Source organism: Eptesicus fuscus, chromosome 6 (assembly GCF_027574615.1).
Source record: "Eptesicus fuscus isolate TK198812 chromosome 6, DD_ASM_mEF_20220401, whole genome shotgun sequence".
Classification (NCBI taxonomy): domain Eukaryota; kingdom Metazoa; phylum Chordata; class Mammalia; order Chiroptera; family Vespertilionidae; genus Eptesicus; species Eptesicus fuscus.
In genome coordinates, this window is record NC_072478.1 from 44,689,522 (window position 1) to 44,696,845 (window position 7,324).

The following is a 7,324-nucleotide window of genomic DNA, read 5'->3' on the forward strand; positions in this document are numbered from 1 at the left end:
CGCTACATGCATGTTTCAAAGTGCTGTGAATATTGAGAGGGAAAAGGAGAGAGGAACAGAGACATAGATAGTTCTTGTTCAAAAGAGCTAATATTATAAGGAAAGACTATCTGTGTTGTCATGTGATGCTTTAAGTGCAATGATATTAGAGATAAGCAGATGGTTGGATATGAAAAGAACAAAGGATTCATGAGAGTCGGTAAGAGAGAAAGCTGGAGGGTTAGTGATGTGGAATAAAGCACTTCTTTACTATCAGTATATTTAACATTTGGATTTTATCTTAAAGGCTGTGGGCATTTGCTGAAGAACTTTAAATTCCAAAGTTATACTCTAATTATGTGAAAATGGTTCTTAGGTCTGATAATTGAAATGGTGAGTACAGTTTGAATGCTGTTGAGGTTAAAAACAAACAAAACATGAATAATAAATAATAAAGCTGAGTCTGAGACAATGACAAAGGTGGAAGAAAGGAGGGAACGGACTTGGGAGCCAATTTTTATAAATGCCCGATGAGGTCCAATTTGATAGAGGAAGGACAGGGATGAAGAAATTAAGGATGACTCCAAGGTTCCTGGCCTAAGCCACCAGAGAAGGGAAATAGCAGAAGGTTTGAGAAGAAAAAGAATGAATGAGTTAAACCAAATGAGTTCTGTGCATATATGTGTGTAATGGAGAATGAAGGTCACTGAAATTAGTCAGGTCAAGCAACAGTAAGGGTCCTAAGTGCCTTATTCACACATGCTTAAGTTGACTATGAAGGTAGGAGATGTTGAGTAAGTGAAGAAGACTATACACCAATGGCAAAAATTTGAGGGGAAAAGTGTATAAGTTACCAGGAGGTAAATCCATGAAAGCAGCATGGAGGAATTCCTGAAAGGAATTATCTCCCCAGATATATCTGTCACCAAATCTGCCATAGTAGCAGAAATTTCTAAGATTACCATTGCTTAGTTAAGAATTGGGTCCCAAGATTTCTACCGTGAAAATGCAAAGACATTCTCTAGGAGGGAAAACGAATTTCCAACTACCACTTTAGTATCAGTGATGGACCTGGATCAAAGACATCATAAAGAGAAAAAGAAAGAGACTAACATTCATTGAGCATCTGTTACATCATGTCACATTGCACAGACAACTTTGAAGTTTTATTATTATTTTTAGAGGCGAAAGGTATGTTCCACCCTAGCTGGGTGGCTCAGTTGGTTGGAGCATTGTCCCATACACAAAAAGGTTGCAGTTTCTATTCCCGGTCAGGACACATACCTAGATTGTGGGTTCAAGCCCCATTCGGGGCATGTACAGGAGGCAACTGATTGATGTTTCTCTCTCACAATAATGCTTCTCTCTCTCTCTCTCTCTCTCTCTCTCTCTCTCTCTCTCTCTCTCTCTCTGTCTTTCTCCCTCCCTTTCTCTCTAAAATCAATACAAAAGTATCCTTGGGTAAAGAATAATAATAATAAAAAGATATATACCAAGTGGCTATATATCATACCAGAGGTGACTGAGCTCCCAAGGCAATTCTCTTTGGATCACAGCAGCATTATAACAGTAAGAATGATGATGGTGCCAAATACCATTTCCTAGGCACTATGTACCAAGTACTGTGGTATGTGCATTATATACCACATCTTATTTAGTTCTTTGAACATTTTAAAGCAGTGTTACCTTCATTTAAATATAAGAAAACTGAAGTTCAGAGGAACTGAGTAATGTGAAGTAATGTGTCACAGAGCTAGTAAGAGTGGTAAAACACAGATTCAAACCCAGATGCAATCAATTTCCCTGCACAAGTTCTTAACCATTATCCATATTGCTTGAGACCAAAAATGGACAAGCTGACTTTTAAAAAACTTTATGATTCAATGTATTGGCACAATCCTATTATTTAATATACAGTTAAGAAACCAGGTATTTCAACAACTGAATCCTTGCCAATGTCAGCTCTCATTGTGTCCTTACTGTCCTTCCCTCAAGAAAATTCACATCACATCCAAATAAGATATAATATCTCATAATAGGATCCTGTGCTTCACCTCACAGCTCATGTGAAGCTCATTAGGAATGTCTATTTTAATCAGGTGTCTATCTACACCAAATGAAAGAACCATATTATACATTTTTGTGACAACTCAAAGAAGATATAGCTGATTTGCAGTTGCCATAAGCATCATTATGGAGTGACTAACATTCATTCAAATCTAGAGTTAGGTGTTCTGGAAAAATAACACTGGGCCATGGCTTTTCTGTCAGTAAAGAGATGTAGCTAAGGCAAGTTATTATACCAGAAAAAAATATGAGAAAATGTGGAACTATTACATTCATAGACTAAATCAGGATAATTATTTGCCAAGCAACCCAAAGTGAACTATATTTAAAGATGGAATAGCAGAGCAAACAGTTAATTAATTCTAAATAGATGAAGTCTGATACCATTTGTTATTTTCTTTGAAGATGGCTAATAAATAAATAACACAAGCATTTTCCTCCCTTACTGGAAATAAGGACATTAATGAAATATGTTTAAGAGACTATCATTTTTAGTAGTGTCCTGAATTTAGAATCAGAAATCAGAAAATTAACAAAAACTAAAGGTAGATAAGAAATCCAGGAATGAACCTAAGAGCCATAGAACAATCCCAGTGCATTCACAATATATCACACAGGCCACTGCCAAGCTTCTGTCCCAGTGTGTTCATGCAAACTGGTTCCACCTTTGTTGCCAATGGGCGAGAAGACTATTTAATGTTTTTAATTGTTTAAAACCTCAAAAATTAAAGTTTTGCTTAAATAATAAATCTTGTACTCTTATTATCAAGTTCTGTCTTTTTAACAAATTATACTTTAGATTTTAGCTTCTTTTAAGTTGGGTTATTCTAGTAGAACTAAAAGAATTTCAAGTGATGCCAGTTGTACTTGATAAACCCATACAGGTTATGGTGGGGTGCATTTAATTGATATTTATAATTTACCACTTGATAATATTTTCAAGTCATAGATCATTGTTTTTCTTTCAACAGCATCAGTGATAGTAACATTATTTTGCACAGCACAGTGTATATATTTCTTAAATATATTTTTATTGATTTTAGAGAGGAAGGGAGAGGGATATAGAGAGACAGATAGAAACATCAATGATGAGAGAGAATCATTGATCAGCTGCCTCCTGCACGCCCCCTACTGGGGATCGAGCCCGCAACCGATGCATGTGCCCTTGGCCGGAATCAAAACCTTCAGTCCGCAGGCCAACACTCTATCCACTGAGTCAAACTGGCTAGAGCCACAGTGTATTTTTTATATTATGAAGGGAGAGACAACACATGTCAATATAAACACATTATGAAATTGATGCAGCCACCATGAAAACCAATACAGAGTTTCCTCAAAACACTAAAAGTAGATCTACCATATGACCCAGCAATCCTACTTCTGGATGTTTATCTGAAGAAATCCAAAACACAAATTCAGAAAGATATATGCACCCCTATGTTCATTGCAGCATTCTTTACAATAGACAAGATAAGTAAACAGCCTGAGTATACATCAATAGATAACTGGATAACGAAAACGTGGTACATGTATACAATGGAATATTACTCGACCACAAAAAAAGAATGAAATCTTACCATTTGTGACACTGTGGATGAACCTAGAGGGTATTGTGCTAAGTAAAACAAGTCAGACATTTCACTTAGATGTGGGTTATAAAACTGAAAGCAACAAATGAACAAACAAGACAAACAAGCAAAAACCCATAGACCCAGGCAATAATATGGAGGCCACCAGAAGGAAGGGGTAGGGAGGTAGTAAAAGGTAAAGAGGGTCAAATAGATGGTGATGGAAGGAGATTTGAAATTGGGTGATAAACACACAATGCAATATGCAGATGATGTCTTATAGAATAGTAACACTTGAAACCCATATATTTTTATTAACCATGTCACTTCAATTTAATAAAAAAATTAAAAAAGCAGATTAATCTGGACAAAAAAAACCCAAACAGAAGCAAATTCATAGATACAGAGAACAAACTGATAGTTGCAAGATGGAAGGAGAGTTGGGGAGCTTGATTAAAAAGGTGAGGGATTTAAGATGTACAGGTTGGCAGTTACAAAATAGGAATGTAAAGTACAGCATAAGGGATATAGTCAATAATATTGTTTTAACTATGTATGGTGTCAGGTGGATACTAGACTTATGGAGGGGGGTGATCACTTTGTAAGTTATATAAATGTCTAAACACCATGCTATACACCTGAAACTAATACAATATTGAATGTTACCTATAATTAATTTTTATAATTTTAAAGGTAACTGCATTATGTCTGGTACAAAATAAGGTTTAGACAAATTGGGATTGAAATACAGAAATACAGAATGAAAACTACCTACACTGGGCAGGAAAGATTTATTTGGGAATAATTACTGCAAAGTTATTTAATTGATCATTAGCTGTACTAGATTTCTCTTGCTGCTGTAACAAATTATTAAAAATTTAGCAGCTTAAAAGAACACCCATTTATCATCTCAAAGTTTCCATAGGTCAGAAATCTGGCACAGTGTGGCTTAGTTGGTTCCCAGCTTGGTCTCACAAGGCCAAAATCTAGGTTTCAGCCAAGCATCATTCTTTTCAGGAGGTCTAGGGAAGAATCCTCTCCCAACTTCATTCAGTTCCTTGCAATCAGAGCACTGAGGTTCCTGGTCCCTTGTCAGTGTTTGGTGGGGCTCCTTGTTCTCACCAAAGGCTTCCTGCATTTCTTTGCTCATAATACCCTTCATCTTCAAAGCTAGTGATGATGAATCAAGTCCTTCTTACACTTCAAATCTCTCTGACTCCCTCATCTCTCTGTTGCCTTCTTCTACAGCATTTGTCTGACTGACTCTTCTGCCTTCTATTCGTGTTCCTAAAGGCTTAGATAATCTAGATTTATTTCTCTATTCTTATAATTAGCTGATAACCTCAAATTGCATCTGAAAATTCCCACCACAGCAGTACATAAATAATTTTTGATTGAATAACTGGGGTCTAGACTCTTGGGGAGGGAGGCATCTTTTGAGTTCTACCTAAGACATCACTTCTTTGGCTACATTAAGGAAGCCAAAGGAAATTATAAAGAAATATTTGAAAAGAATCCAATTTTTCAAGAAAAAACAGTTTTGTATTCTTCTATAACCAAGGAGACTGGGGGAAAGAAACACCCATGAAATCAGCTCAAAAATTTAAAGCATGTCCTTCCCTCTCTTCTCAACACTCTATACTAAAATTAATTACACATTTGGTGGTATATAAATTTTCACTTTATTTGGCCCACATTTCCACACCTAAAGAAACTAGTCATTTTGAAGTATCACACATTTAATCATGTGCTTTGATCATTCTAAAACGGTAGGTAAAAATGTCTCCAAACATGAAAACTTTAAGCTGTGTATTCCTCCATGTATAGTAGAACTAAATAAAAATAAAACCAATCCTATAGGCAGAAAATAAAAAGTAGAAAAAAATAAAGAAAAATTAAGGAACAGTTGCTTATTCTGTCAAGGACAGGTGATGCCCAGATTTCTTTTCCAGGGTACTTTGAGCTCTTCATAAAACATCACCTTTCTGTTAGACTCAGTGTCTGCACTGGTAGGGCAGCAGCCTGCTAAGGTTTTCACGACTTAATGATGCCCTGTTTGAATAGCTCCTTGTGTTGTCATGTGTGTTTTTGTTGTTTGTTTTTCTTTTTGGGTAAAAAAGTTTTTCTGATGTGCGTATCATAGGATGAAACAGTGCATGTTTCTTAGGTTGTAACTGATTGTATCTACTCTGCAGAAGTGCCTTTTCCCCCCCTTCTTCTACATTCTTGCAATTGGTATTCTGGTCTTCTCTTTCATATCACGTTTGTCAGTGATTGTCACTTGCTTTCCTGTCGCTGTTTTTAATCTCTGCTGGTATCTCTGCTTCCTGACATGTCTGCTCTTGCTGTTATTTTTCTTCTCTTCTCTAGATCTGTTTTGTTACCTATTTCTTCCCATCTTAGTAACCATCTCTTCTTTCCTCCAAAGTTCCGGAGTGTGAACACGATCCTTCTCTGTCTCCATTACTTGTTCACTCAATTCACAATGAAGTAATTGAAATATATTACCCTCCCCCCTAACAGGTATCCCCAACAAAGAATCTAATGCCATTCTAAGTTGCAAATATGGTGGTTATTTTTCTATCCTATATTCCTGGATCACTCTACTACATTGTGGAGTCTCATTCCATCCGGGCTCCTCTCCAGAAGCCCTTGGATTCTCGCTTATTATTTCTTAACTTCTAGTCTCACTTCCCACGGTTCTTTTCCTCCTAAAGGATATCATGGATTCTTAGGGTTTCACTGTCCATATCTGTGATGATCCTCCCCAACAGGTATATGCCCCTCTTTAAGTTCCACATATATATGCCTATTTCTCTGCAGCATAACCCTTCTCTCACAGGTTGCATTTTTCCAGAAGCAGATGCAGAGAACAGAATTAGGTATGTGGAATTAAGCATCAATACTAATAAAAGAAAGGGAGAGAAAGAAGATTTGTGCATAAAGAAATGTTGGACCATAGCGCAGACCTGACAAAGCCTCAGCTGACCCTATGGGATGCTCGAGAGCAGTACTGGCCATCAGAGGAGTCTTGTACTTGCTCAGAACGGCCACGTTCTTAGAGTCCTACCTTCTTAGTCATTGGATGTAAACCACACCGGAAAGAGTGTGATCCTGGATGTCTCTGCAGCTGAGACAGACCCTGATGGAACTGATGGCTGGGGGCTGTCTGCTAACAATACTCCCTGAGCCAGGCAGCAAGTCTTTCCTTGAAGGAGGATCTCAGTGGCACATAACCATGTCAACTGTCCTTATTTGTTTCCTAATTTACTTGAATTGACACATTCCTGGTGTCATCTGAAGTCATCACTGACCCTCTGTTGAAATTAATTGGAATCTCTCCAGTTAATTTATCAGTTTCACTAAAATTTATTGAACACCTAACAAATGCTAGACCTTGTTCTAGAAGCTAAGGATTCATCAGTTCATAAAACAGGCAAAGCATCTGCCCTAATGGAACTTACATTTTAAACAAAAATCAAATATACAACGTTTTAGGAGGTGGTAACCTACTATTCCCTGTTCCCATATTATCAATGAATTCAAATTACTGTGACGCTCCCGACCTCCCTCTCCACAGTGGAGATGTGCTCCTTGCCGTCCCGTGCAGCAGAGCCCCGTGAAGCAGCCATAGGTATATCTGCACAACAGACCCAAACCAAACTGCCCTCTGCGGCAGGGGAGGAGAGAACAGCGGACCCTGATAGGGA